Here is a 12067-nt window from a genome sequence, read left to right as displayed (position 1 = left end):
TGCTTACACAGATTTGGGCTGGAGAAATGGGTCAGCAATTAAGAGCACATGTTGTTCTTATAGAGGACACAGGTTCTGTTCCCAACACCCACATTTGGCAGCTCACAACCTCTTGTAACTCCCAGATCCAGGAAATTCATTGCCCTATTTTGACCTCCTTGGTACTGCATGCACATGTCATACATACAGAGAAGAGGGCACATAGACATACACATAAATACAAACGAATAATTTTAAAAGACTTATCCTTATATGATGTGTATGAGTATTTGTCTGCATGGTTGTCTGTGCACCACATGTGTGCAGTGCCTACAGAGGCAAGGAGAGGTCGTCAGATTCCCTGGAACTGGAGTTACAGACTACTGTGAGTCACCATGTGGGTGCTGGGAACAAAACCAGGATCCCCTGGAAGAGCAGCTCTTAACCACTGAGCCATCTCTCCATATCCCCATCAACTATATCTGAGAATGCCATTTGCCCACACCCTCATCAACATATTGTGTTAATAAAGTTTGCCTATTCAGTCACTGAAGCATCATATCTCATTGTGTTTCTAATTTGCAATTCATTTTAGTGTGACTAAGTTTTTTTTCCCAACACTCATCTATTGCTAGTGAGAGTGAAAACTTGTACAGCCACTATGGAAATCAGTGTGGCAGTTCATCAGAAATATGGGACTCGATCTACTTCAAGATCCAACTATACCACTCTTGGGCATATACCCAAAGGATGCTTCATCCTACTGGAGAGACCTTGTTCAATCATGTTCACTGCTGCTCTATTCATAGAAAACAAAAATTAGAAAGAATCTAGATGTCCATCAGTGTATGAATGGATAAAGAAAATGTGGTACATTTTACAATGGAATATTACTCAGACACTTAAAAAAAATGAAATCATGAAATTCACTAGTAAATGGAGGGAACTAGAAAAAAAATCATCCTGAAGCCCAGCTAGCTCAGTCGGTAGAGCATGAGACTCTTAATCTCAGGGTCGTGGGTTCGTGCCCCATGTTGGGCGCCAGATATTGGTGAAATTATTAAGGCCACTCCACGTAGTTAAAAGGAGATTTATTTAATGGCGTAACTTACAAATTAAGGGATAGGTAGGTCGCGGGGTCTGGGGAAGGTGTATCACAGTCCAGCGGTGTTCTCTGGAGCTCTGCTTGGTCCACCTCCACCATCCAGCGTCCCAGAAACGCGAGCGCGCCCGCCGATCCAGATCTCGGGTCCCCAGGCGCCTCCCTTGGCCCCGCCTTGTAGGTGTGACAGTTGTCGAAGTCTCAATGGGGGTTGGAACTTCCAGATCAAAGCTGGAATGGCTACCCACCACATGAATGAGGTAACTCAGACCCAGAAAGACAAATATGGTGTGTACTCACTCATGTGTAGATGTTAGCTGTTAAGCCATTGGTAAGAAAGCTGTAATCCACAGAACCACAGAGGCTAGATAGAGAGTAAGGGACTAGGGGTGGGGATGGATTGCCCTAGGAAGGTAAATAGAATAAATAGTTATAGATCGATAAGGAAGTGGGAGGACTGGAATGGGAGGATCAGACAGGGAGGGGAAGTGAGGAGGGTGAGGAAGGGAACATAGGGAGGGAACCGCTTAAACTTAGGTCATTTGAGGGGTCATATGGAAACTTAGTGCAGTAGAAACTATAATATACATATATGAGGGCAGACAAAGCCCCAACTGGATACCTCTCTTCAGCAAATGAAACTTCCAGTAATGGGAATGGGCTCCCCATGGGAACGCCCAAACAACCCAGACTATTGCCAAGACTCCATAAACTGACAGTAAGCCCCTATGGCCGAAGACAACATCTACACAACTCACTGAACTCAAACAAGTCAAGCTGGTGCTTACCTAGAGCCTTCACCCCTATTCATGGTAACAAAGAAGAAAGGTAAATACCAACCCCGCTACAAACCCTTCAATCTACAGGAGTGACCCACCTGCAAGATATGCTGGTGCAATAGTGGTACAAAGCTGCTGGGAGTAACCAACCAATATCTACTTTGAGTTAAGGCCAATTCCATGACGTGGACCCCACACCCAATGATGCTTGGTGGCCAGGAACCTGAGATTACATAGGCCAGGAATCCAGGAGAAAACCAAATGCTACTATTCTGCTAAAGGAATGTAGCAATAAAATGACTCCTAATGACATTCTCCTATACTCATAGATCTCTGCCTTGCTCAGCAATCATCACATAAGCTTCCTCCTGCAGCAAATGAGAACACATACAGAGACCCACAGCCAGACAGTATGCGGGGAGTGAGAGACCTTACAACAATGAGCCCTAAAAGGGAGGTCTCCATCAAATTTCTCCTCTCAGGGATCGGGGAACTCTATGGAAGAGGAGGCAGAAAGAGTGTAAGAGCCAGAGATGATGGTGGACACCAAGGAATCAAGGTCTTCAAGTAACAACAGGGTTGGCACACATATGAATTCACAGAAACCATGACAACATGCACAGGGCCAGCAGGGGTCTGTAACAGAGCTGAAGGGAGAAGTGGACTCACATTTTATCCCTGAGAACCTATCTCCAATTGATAACCACTTGTAAATGACTCCAAGGAAGTCTCACTGGGGAATCAAGCCACTCTGAAGGGTAGGCCCCACGCCCAGCAGTAGATGGCCAAGAGAAAACAAACTCAACAGCATCTTTGGAGGTTCTTTGTCTCATAATGTTAAGTCAGGGCATTTTTATTATTATTATTTTTACCTTGCAGGTCCTTTGCATATATATTATAGTCTCTGGTTTTGAATCCTTATGGGATGCCTGTGTGTGCAAACACGTGTGTCTCTGCATCTATATACATGTTTTCTTGTTTGGTCATTTTTTTTCACAACCCAATGTGTTTGTTTTTGATTGATCATATTTTATTTTAGTATTATTATTTCTTAGATTCCTATTTGTTTCCTATGGAGAGCCAGAAAGGATGTAGATTTGGATGGGATGGGAGGTGAGGAGGACCTAGGAGGAGGAAGGGGTAAAGGAAACTGTAATCAGAATATATTGTATAATAAAAATCGATTTTCAATAAAAGAAAAAGTTTTCTTCATTTTTATTTCTTCCTTCCTTATATTTTCTTCCTTTATTTTGTTTTGGTGTGTGTGTGTGTGTGTGTGTGTGTGTGTGTGTGTGTGTATGTGTGTGTGCTGGGGCTCTAACCTAGAACTTTGCACATGCTAAGAATGCACTTCCCTGTGCTATACCATTCCTGTAGGAAATTTTAATAGTTAAACTAGCTCTTTATCTGTTATAAATTGAAGGATACTTTCCCTATCAGTTGTTTGGTCTCTCATATGTTTACCATAACTTTTGTCATAAAGCATTTTTCTCTTTCTCTTCTATCACTTTTGTGCTATCAGAAATGATGGGATCTTCTTGTACTGATTTCGTGGTTTTTTTTTTCTTTCTTTTTTTGTGTGTGTTAACGTCTTTTATTCTGTTGCCAAAATTCCCTGGGGGAAAGGTAAACAATGTCTGCCTCTCTTATTAAGGTCCCAATAACAAACAAAGACATGATGCCACCAGAGTTCATCGGGAAAACATGTCTTAATCACTTTTCTACTCCCATAACAAAACACAATGACCAGGGCAACTTATAGAAAAAATAGTTTATTGGGGGTTTACATGTTGAGAAGGTAAGTCCATGACCATCATGGGGGCAGTATGACAGCAGACAGGTGTGGTGCTGGAGCAGTAGCTAAGAGCTTACATCTTGAGATGACAACCACCAGGCATAGAGAGAGAGAGGGGGGGGAGAGAGAGAGAGAGAGAGAGAGAGAGAGAGAGAGAGAGAGAGAGAGAGAGAGAGAGAGAGAGAGAGAGGCTTGGGCTTTTGAAACCTCAGTGCAAACCCCCAGTAACACACCTCCTCCAACAAGACCACACCTCCTAATCCTTCCCAAACTGTTCCGTCAAATGAGGACAAAGTATTTAGTTATATGAGTCTATGTATACAACTGGCTGGGAGAGGTGGATAGATACTCAGGTGAGGGTTCCATGACCCTCCTCACCCTCTCCTTCCATGAGGAAGGTAAATAAACAATAGGCCAAGCTCTAATGATCTTTTGTGACCAAGCACAGCAGAACTCTTGAAGAAGACAGTTTGGCTCAGAGGATAGTCCCGTGTTCCAGATCCACTGTACCTTGTCTCGATTTAATGTTTGTGATAGGAATTAAAGTGTAGCTATTTGCAGATGCCTGTCTCTGATTTGAGAGCCCATCTTTAATTATATTGTTGTAAGTATTCAAGTTTATTTCTGGCTTTGCTAATTAGTTCTGTAACTCTATACACCCACGTGCTAAGGGTCAGAACTAATACTCTGGACTTGCTAGAGAAGCATTCTACTACTCTTAACCCCTGAAGTATATTTTCTCAGTCTTATTTGGTGAATGACACTTCATCAATTCTCTTAATGCATGAGAATGAAATTGACCATATTGCCATTTCTATATAACCTGGATGAAATTACTTTTCACATTTAATATGACTTATAATCCCTCTCCCTTTTTAAAATAATTTTATTGTGTGTATGTGTGTTTATGAGAATGTCTGTGAGTGTGTGTGTGTGTATGTGCCTTTTTGTGTTGTGTGTTGTGTGTGTGTGCCTGCATGCCCTAACAACAGTGTGGACGGCAGAGCTCTCAGGAGCCAGGTCATTCCTTTCATCGTGGATCTGTGGATCAGACTCAGGCCAGCAGGCTCCCATAGCAAGCATTTTTACCCAGAGACACCTCAGTGGCCTACAATTTCCCCTTTCTAAAAGTTAGGCCTATTTTTTTTTTTTAGTCCTACTCTGAAAAAACCTGGACTGATTGTAAAGTTTATATGGAAAGATTAATCAAAGCAGAAATCTTTGATTTCAGAAGGATGAAAAATTAAGAACCTCTAATCTCTAGGTATTAAAATAAACCAGGCTGGCCTCAAACTCAGTATGTAGGAGGGTGTTATGAGGGTGACCTTGAACTTCGGATTCTGCTTCTACCTGCCTAATGCTGAGATTATAGATGTGCTTGTCACTACATTGGTTTACATGGTGCTGGGAATTGAACCTGGGGCTTTGTGCATGCTAGGCAAGCACTATACCAACTGAGCTATACTATGCCAAATTTGGACAGCCCCAGTCCAAATTTCAACTCTTTATAACAAGAAGACTGTGTAGTTCTGTGTTGATATTAAGATGTGTTATGTAAACTGCAGGAGGAGGTCTGTTTCTTTTCCTATTTTTTTTTTCCAATGCTAAGAATTGAACCTATGGCCACACATTTGTTAGGTAACCACTCTTTCTTTGAGCAATAGTCCCAGGTCAGCCTTTTTAGCTATTAGCTAACAATTGGAATAGAGTGAGAAAGGGAAGAATTTTGATAGGAGTTGAGTTTAGTTAAATGAATTGCCCTTGAAATTCTAGGGTTTGTATTTTGGATACCTCATATGCTAAAAAAGCAAAGAGAAGCTGGATGTATACCTATGACCCCAGTATCTGAGAGGCTGAAGCAGGAGGATTTCCAAAAAGCTCCAGATCAGCACAGGTTACATAGAGGGACCCTGTCATGAACAAAAGCCACAAAACAACAACTGTTGTTGGCTGTTGGGAGTTATTGTGTGACACTATTCCTGAGGAGATGTAAACAAATATCTACTCACCCCAGATAGGAAACAGACAACAGATCAAAGCAGGATACCATTAAAGTCCAGTTGGTGAGCCAATGAATTTACCAGGATTACTTACAGGGTTAACTACCATAACAGAAATTACTCAAAGACAGTTACATTACCAAAGCCCATACCAGCATGGATGACAGCCCACAAAGGCTGGAAACTTAGAGTGCACTGAAAACCTCCAAGTAGTTCAACAGGTTAGAGACTACCTTTTTCAGGTTGTTCTGACGGTCTGAGAGTGTAATCCTTTCTGTTTGTATATGCTTGGAGAGGAAGGGGGCCTAGTGATCTGGTCAGTTTCAGGGACCTCCTGAAGCTTTTGAGTTGTATATTTCCTGATCTTAAGGAGCTTCCCTGCAGAATAGAATGTTTTACCCACCTTTAGAGCATCTTGAGGCTTAATGAGCTTCCCCTCAAGATGGGATGTTTTATCTTGGAGGAAACTGCTACACAATAGCTTCCCTTCAAGATGGGATGTTTTATCTTGGAGGAAACTGCTACACAAGATGGGATGTTTTATCTTGGAGGAAACTGCTACAAAATAGACAAAACTCTATTTGTTTATTTTATAAGCAAAATATTATAATAAATCATTGTTTTAACATGCCTTACTATAATTACACATGAGAGTTGTAATCACAGGTTATAAATAATGAAATACAGTCATTCATGTTTTATTCATTTTTATTGCATTGTGTTAGCATATTGGCTTGTTGCTCTTTGGGTATTAAAATAATTAAATGTTTTTCTATGAATTATGGATCCTACACAAAGAAGAACATAAAGCATTCTTGGTAGCTGGGCATGGTGGTGCATACCTGTATTCTCAGCACACAAGCAGCTGAGGCAGGAAAGCTGGGAGTCTGAGGTCATCTTGGCTTTCAGTGAGAACTGAGATTACATCTGAAAAAAGTCGAAGCCAATCAAACGTAATATTTCTTTAAAACAAATTCAGTTTTTTCCTCTTGTGACATCTCTCTTGCTCATTTATATTATTGGGCTGTGTATAACTTTATTTTTTTGTGAATCCCCAAAGTTGGGGAATTCCACTCTTTTCCACATTCCAAAAATAGTTAGGTGTCCAGCAATAATTGCTAATCTATGCTGATGGTAAAGTGCTTTTTTCCCTCCAATTACCAGCAGATTTTAATTTCTGGTATCTCATTAGTACACAGCAACTTTCCTGCACGTGTCTCTTTCTTGAGCTCTGGTTGGATGAATCTGTTGTGATCTGATTCATTCAGAAGTGACTGATAATGGCCTCGGAGTTCACGGCAGTCCTTCTTGGGACACACAATGGTACCTGTTTCCTTTGTAGTTCTTATATATTCTTTATACAGTTTTATATATAAAAATGCAATACTTGTTAGTGTTCAGTTCATTGGCTAGTGAAGGCAAAATGCCCCCCAAACATAATGAGACTCACCAGAAGTGCTACAGTCAAAAAGACAGATAACAATCTGTATGTGTATGGTGAAATTGTACCTCAGGTGTTCTGGGAAAACAAATGACTCAGCCACTCCGGGAAGGACTCTGATTGTCCCTTAAGTGGGTACACACAGTTTCCCTAAGAGCTACCAATTCCACTCCACATATCCAGAGATCAGATCATTGATGCCCACAGGCAAACTCATACACAAATGTTCACTGCAGCATTGTTGAGAATAACCAAAAAGTGACAATGTCCCAAAATGTCCATCAACAGATAAATGGATAAACAAAATAATCACATTAATGCAATACACTGCTATCAAGTCACCAAAAGGAACAAAGTATGAAAAACAGGCAGATCTGTGTAGACAGGAAGTAGATTAGTGCTTGCCGAGATCCGGGGAGCTTGTGTTAGTTTTAGGATTTCTATCCACCTGATAAACATGACCAAAAGCAACTTGGGGAGGAAAGGGTTTATTTCACCTTACAGCTTACAGTTCATCATGAAGGGACATAGTGCAAGAACCCATGGCAGGAACCTAGACACAGGAACTGAAGCAGAAACCATGGGAGAATGCTGCTTACTGGCTGGTTCCTGCTAGTTTGCTCGGTTTGCTTTCTCATACCTCCCAGGATCATCTGCCTAGGCATGACAGAGCCTACACTGGGCTCTTCCAATCAGTCATCAATCAAGAAAATACCTCAAGAAAATTGCCAACAGGCCAGTCTGATGGAGGCATTTTCTCAATTGGGGTTCTCTCTTTCTAGACAACTTTAGCCTGTGTCAAGTGACAATACAGAGGGCATGGCTGGTAGTCACTGGGGGGTGACTGTAAGAGGGATAGGATTCTTTTGGGGGTGATGAAAATGTTCTAAATATGCTTCTTGTGGTGGCTGCATACTTCAACAACTATGTATCACTGAATTATGTGGTTTAAGTGGGTAAACTATGTGATATATGGAGTGTAGTTTAAATCTCTTGCCAGAAAGACAGAATGTGCATCCCTACTTTTCTTCTTGCTGTGACCAAACACTGGAGAAGAAGCTGCTTAAAGAAGAAAGGATTTGGCTCCCAGAATGAGGGTATAATCAGTCCATCACTATGGGAAAGGCACAGCACTAGGAGCATGGATCAGCTGGTCACATTGCTCCTGCAGTCAGGAGCAGAGAGAGATGAATGCCAATGTTCAGCTCATTTCTCCCTTTTTATTCAGACCACAACCCCAGGCTGTAAGAGGGTACCACCCACATTTTTAGAGTGAGAGTTCTCACCTTGATTAACCCAACCTGGAAATTCTCTTACAGATTCTCTATGAAGTTCATCTCCTATGTGATTCTAGCATCTGTTCAGTTGACAATCAGTATTGACCTCCACAGCAGGCAAGAGGACACATGCCTATAATCCTGCATGAGGAAGCCTGGGATTACTGAAAAGATCACTAGTTATTTCCATAAAACTAGCCTGTGCTGTATGGCAAGACTGCCTTAAAACAAAAGAAACAGTGAGCTAAAGCATGTTATTAAGTTAAACCATATATTGTTACCTAATTCCAAACAACAATAACAAAAAAACCAACCATCCAACCAGAAAGCAACAATAATGTACCACCCATCCCCTTAAACAATAACTAAATTCTCCAGCCATGAACTAGCCAGTGGGCCAGACTTTACATAGGCTTAAATTACATTGTTCCTTTTATAATTTTTTTTTTTTTTTTTTTTTTGGTTTTTCGAGACAGGGTTTCTCTGTGTAGCTTTGCGCCTTTCCTGGGACTCACTTGGTAGCCCAGGCTGGCCTCGAACTCACAGAGATCCGCCTGCCTCTGCCTCCCGAGTGCTGGGACTAAAGGCGTGCGCCACCACCGCCCGGCTCCTTTTATAATTTTATTGACAGCATAATTTAGCAACATGTTTAACTCTGGAATGTTTTTAGTGGTCTTGTGCTTTCGATTTTCGTGATATTATGAAAAATCTCAGACATGAAATTGAAAATATTATAGTTTGGATCAGCATATTATTGATCCTCTAGATTTATCACTAATGTTTTATAAAGCTTGTTTTAGCATGCATCTACTCATCTTTCCATCCCTGTGTTCTTCAACTCAACCATTTTTCAAAGTCTACTGCAGGTTCTCAGGCAGTGCATGGCCTCTTTAAATACCTCAGTATAGAATTGGCTAGAGTTTGACATTTGTTAGTTTTTTTAAAAATGTGAAGTATACACACAAAAATACACAAATGATAAGTATACATTTACAGCTTTTTTTTTTTTACCATGTGTGTACACATGTGTAACAAAACATCAAGAAATAGAATAGTCCCACCATCCCTGGATGGACCCTCTTACTCTCTCATTTCATCTCCAAACTCCCTGCTCCCAGAAGAGCACACACTGTTCCCACCCCAGCCCCTATTCTCCTCTCTTCTGTCCTCTGATCTCCCCCTGCCCTCCTTCCTTTTTCTACAGTGTCTCACTTTGTAGCCCAGGCTGGCCTTGAATTTATGATTTCCCTTCCCCAGCCTCCCACTGCTGGGATTACAGCTGTATGTAGCCATGATGAGTTGCACTTGACTTGACTTTTCTTGTCTTCCTGTCTTCTTTCCTCCCTCACTCCCTCTCTTCCTTTCTCTCTTCCCTTCTCCTCTCCCCTTTTCTTCTTTTTGATATAGTCTCCCCCCACCTTCCTTCTGTTTGAGACAGTTTCTCCCCGTGTAGCCCAGGCTGGCTGGGAAGTCTCAATCGTCCTGCCTTAACTTTCCTTCCAGTGTTCTGGGATACAGACATGCAACACAGCACTCAGCTCCACTCCCCCTCCTTTTGAAAAGTAAAGTTAAAGAAACAGAACACAGGTTCTGATCACTGGGTGTGGATGTAGTTCTGGTAGAATAAAATCACATCCTTTGGAAGTGTATTTGTATCTACTCAGACCATGGCCGGAGCTATCAATATTACTTTTTCCCTGGGTGGTAATGACCTAGAGTTTTAATACTTACATTTTTATTGTTATGAACAATGTCGTGATAAGCATTTGCCTGCAGTTCTTCGCAGATGCATGCTTATTAGTAGTTAAAGTTTGTAACATCTCCTGAATGGCCATCTTACTCTGGTTGAAGCTTTGGCTTTCTGGTGGTAGGATGGATGGGTCAAAGCTCCTCTCACAATCCATTTTTCCAGTCGACAACTCCTCCCCAAATCCTCTGACTGAGTGCCCCTGAGTCCTCAGATGAAAGGCTCTCTAGTTCCTATCTCCTCATGCCTTATCTGCCTTTCTCCGCCCAGCTGTTCCACTTCCTGTCTCAACTTTCCTAGTGCTGGGATTAATGGTGTGTGTGCTTCCCAAAACTGGGGTTAAAGGTGTGGTGTGCCACCACTGCCTGGCTCTGTTTCTCTCCTAGACTGGATCAATCTCATGAAGCCCAGCATACTGGCCTTGTACTCACAGAGATCCACACGGATCTCTGCCTCCCGAGTGCTAGGATTAAAGGTGTGTGCCACCATTGCCTGACCTCTATGTTAACTCTGTGGCTGGCTCTGTCCTCTGATCTTCAGGCAAGCTTTATTTCTTAGATTACAAATATATCACCACACCCAGGTTTCTCTGTTAATTTTTTTCTCATTCATGTTCATGTAACTATATTGGGTCAATATTTCCCACATATCAAAATTTTTTTAACCTATACACCCTCTAAGGCAATATTGGAAACAATGTTATATACATCTTCTGCTACTCATCCAAACTCTGGCAATGCCTTTATAACTACATACATATTAAGTTCTTACTAAAGAACTATGTACCTGTTGCAAGGGGGGAGGGGGCTTGACATTTTGTACTTTTCATGAGACAGTGAACACATTAATTATTCACACCAAAGAGTGGGAGCGGGAAGCCCATGGTGCTTATAGGAATGGGGAAATTTAAATCCCTCCAAACTATTTCTTGGCATCACTCCAGACCCTAAAGAACTGGACCTGAGAACAGAGATGACACTACACACCACAGCACACAGCGCAGTGATGTTAGAGCTGGATGGGAAACGCTCCTGGCGAGGCAGATGTCATGACACACTGCAGTTAGAGTCTGGTAATGACAGAATATCATATTTGGGTCATTGCTAGCAAATTATGGGGCCTTTGATGCCTTTTCCCTTGTGTGTTGAAGTGTCCAAGTGAAAAGAAACGCACAACTGTATTTTATTTTTTTGCACCCATGACAAGTTGCTTTGGAAGGAGAATTTCATGTGATATATATATCCAATATATAGACCAGGTTAACTTCAAACTCACAGAGATCTGTCTCCTAAGTACTGGAATTAAAGGCATGCATCACCCCGGTTAGCCTTATGATTTTTGATTCTTCCCCTGGAACTAAAAAATAGCCTCCCTCGAAGAAAGCCGCCTTTTCACCGCACTTGAAAAGGAGAGAAGTTTGCAAGGCACCACAGTCTCTCCTTTTGCTGTTTGCTGTTCTCTTCCCACACAGAATAAATAAATAGACAAAATATTCAACATGCATTTTGGACTTTAGCATTGGCCTGAGACCACAGCTACAGCAGACTCTTTTGGAAGCGATGGATGATGGATCAGAGAGACTGGACAGGAAGCCTGACCTCCAGAGCTCTGATTTTGGGTTCTGAGGTTCCAAGAAGGTAGTTCTAAAGCTTTGGGGTCGTAGGTCTTTCCCTCCCCTCAAATGCACAAATATTTCTGATTCTGCAAGCCACTTTGGGTCCCTGGAGGGTAAAGGGCCACCATATCCAGGACTGCAGGCCCTGCCCTCAGTCCTGGGTGCTGCAGGAAGCTCAGCCTGACTTGCAGGCTGCGCGTCAGCTCTGGTGGGGGCGTGCACGGGAGGGGGGGCGTGTCGGAGGCGTGTCCGGGGCGGGGCCAAGGCGGCGCACGCCGCGCCCTCAGCGGAGCGAGAGGCCGAGCTTGCTGCATTGCAGCCGCCGCGGCGCC

At 42.4% G+C, this 12067-nt stretch overlaps 1 non-coding gene across 1 annotated transcript; it reads left to right on the top strand.

Annotated features, from left to right (window-relative positions):
- Positions 1 to 947: 947 nt before the first annotated feature.
- Trnak-cuu (transfer RNA lysine (anticodon CUU)) lies at positions 948 to 1020 on the top strand. The gene has a single exon. It is a non-coding gene; the product is annotated as a tRNA-Lys (tRNA).
- The last annotated feature ends 11047 nt before the right edge of the window (positions 1021 to 12067 follow it).

This window comes from Peromyscus eremicus, chromosome 8a (genome assembly GCF_949786415.1).
Source record: "Peromyscus eremicus chromosome 8a, PerEre_H2_v1, whole genome shotgun sequence".
Lineage (NCBI taxonomy): Eukaryota > Metazoa > Chordata > Mammalia > Rodentia > Cricetidae > Peromyscus > Peromyscus eremicus.
Note: the sequence above shows the minus strand (reverse complement) of the source record. Positions and strands in the feature narration are given on the sequence as shown.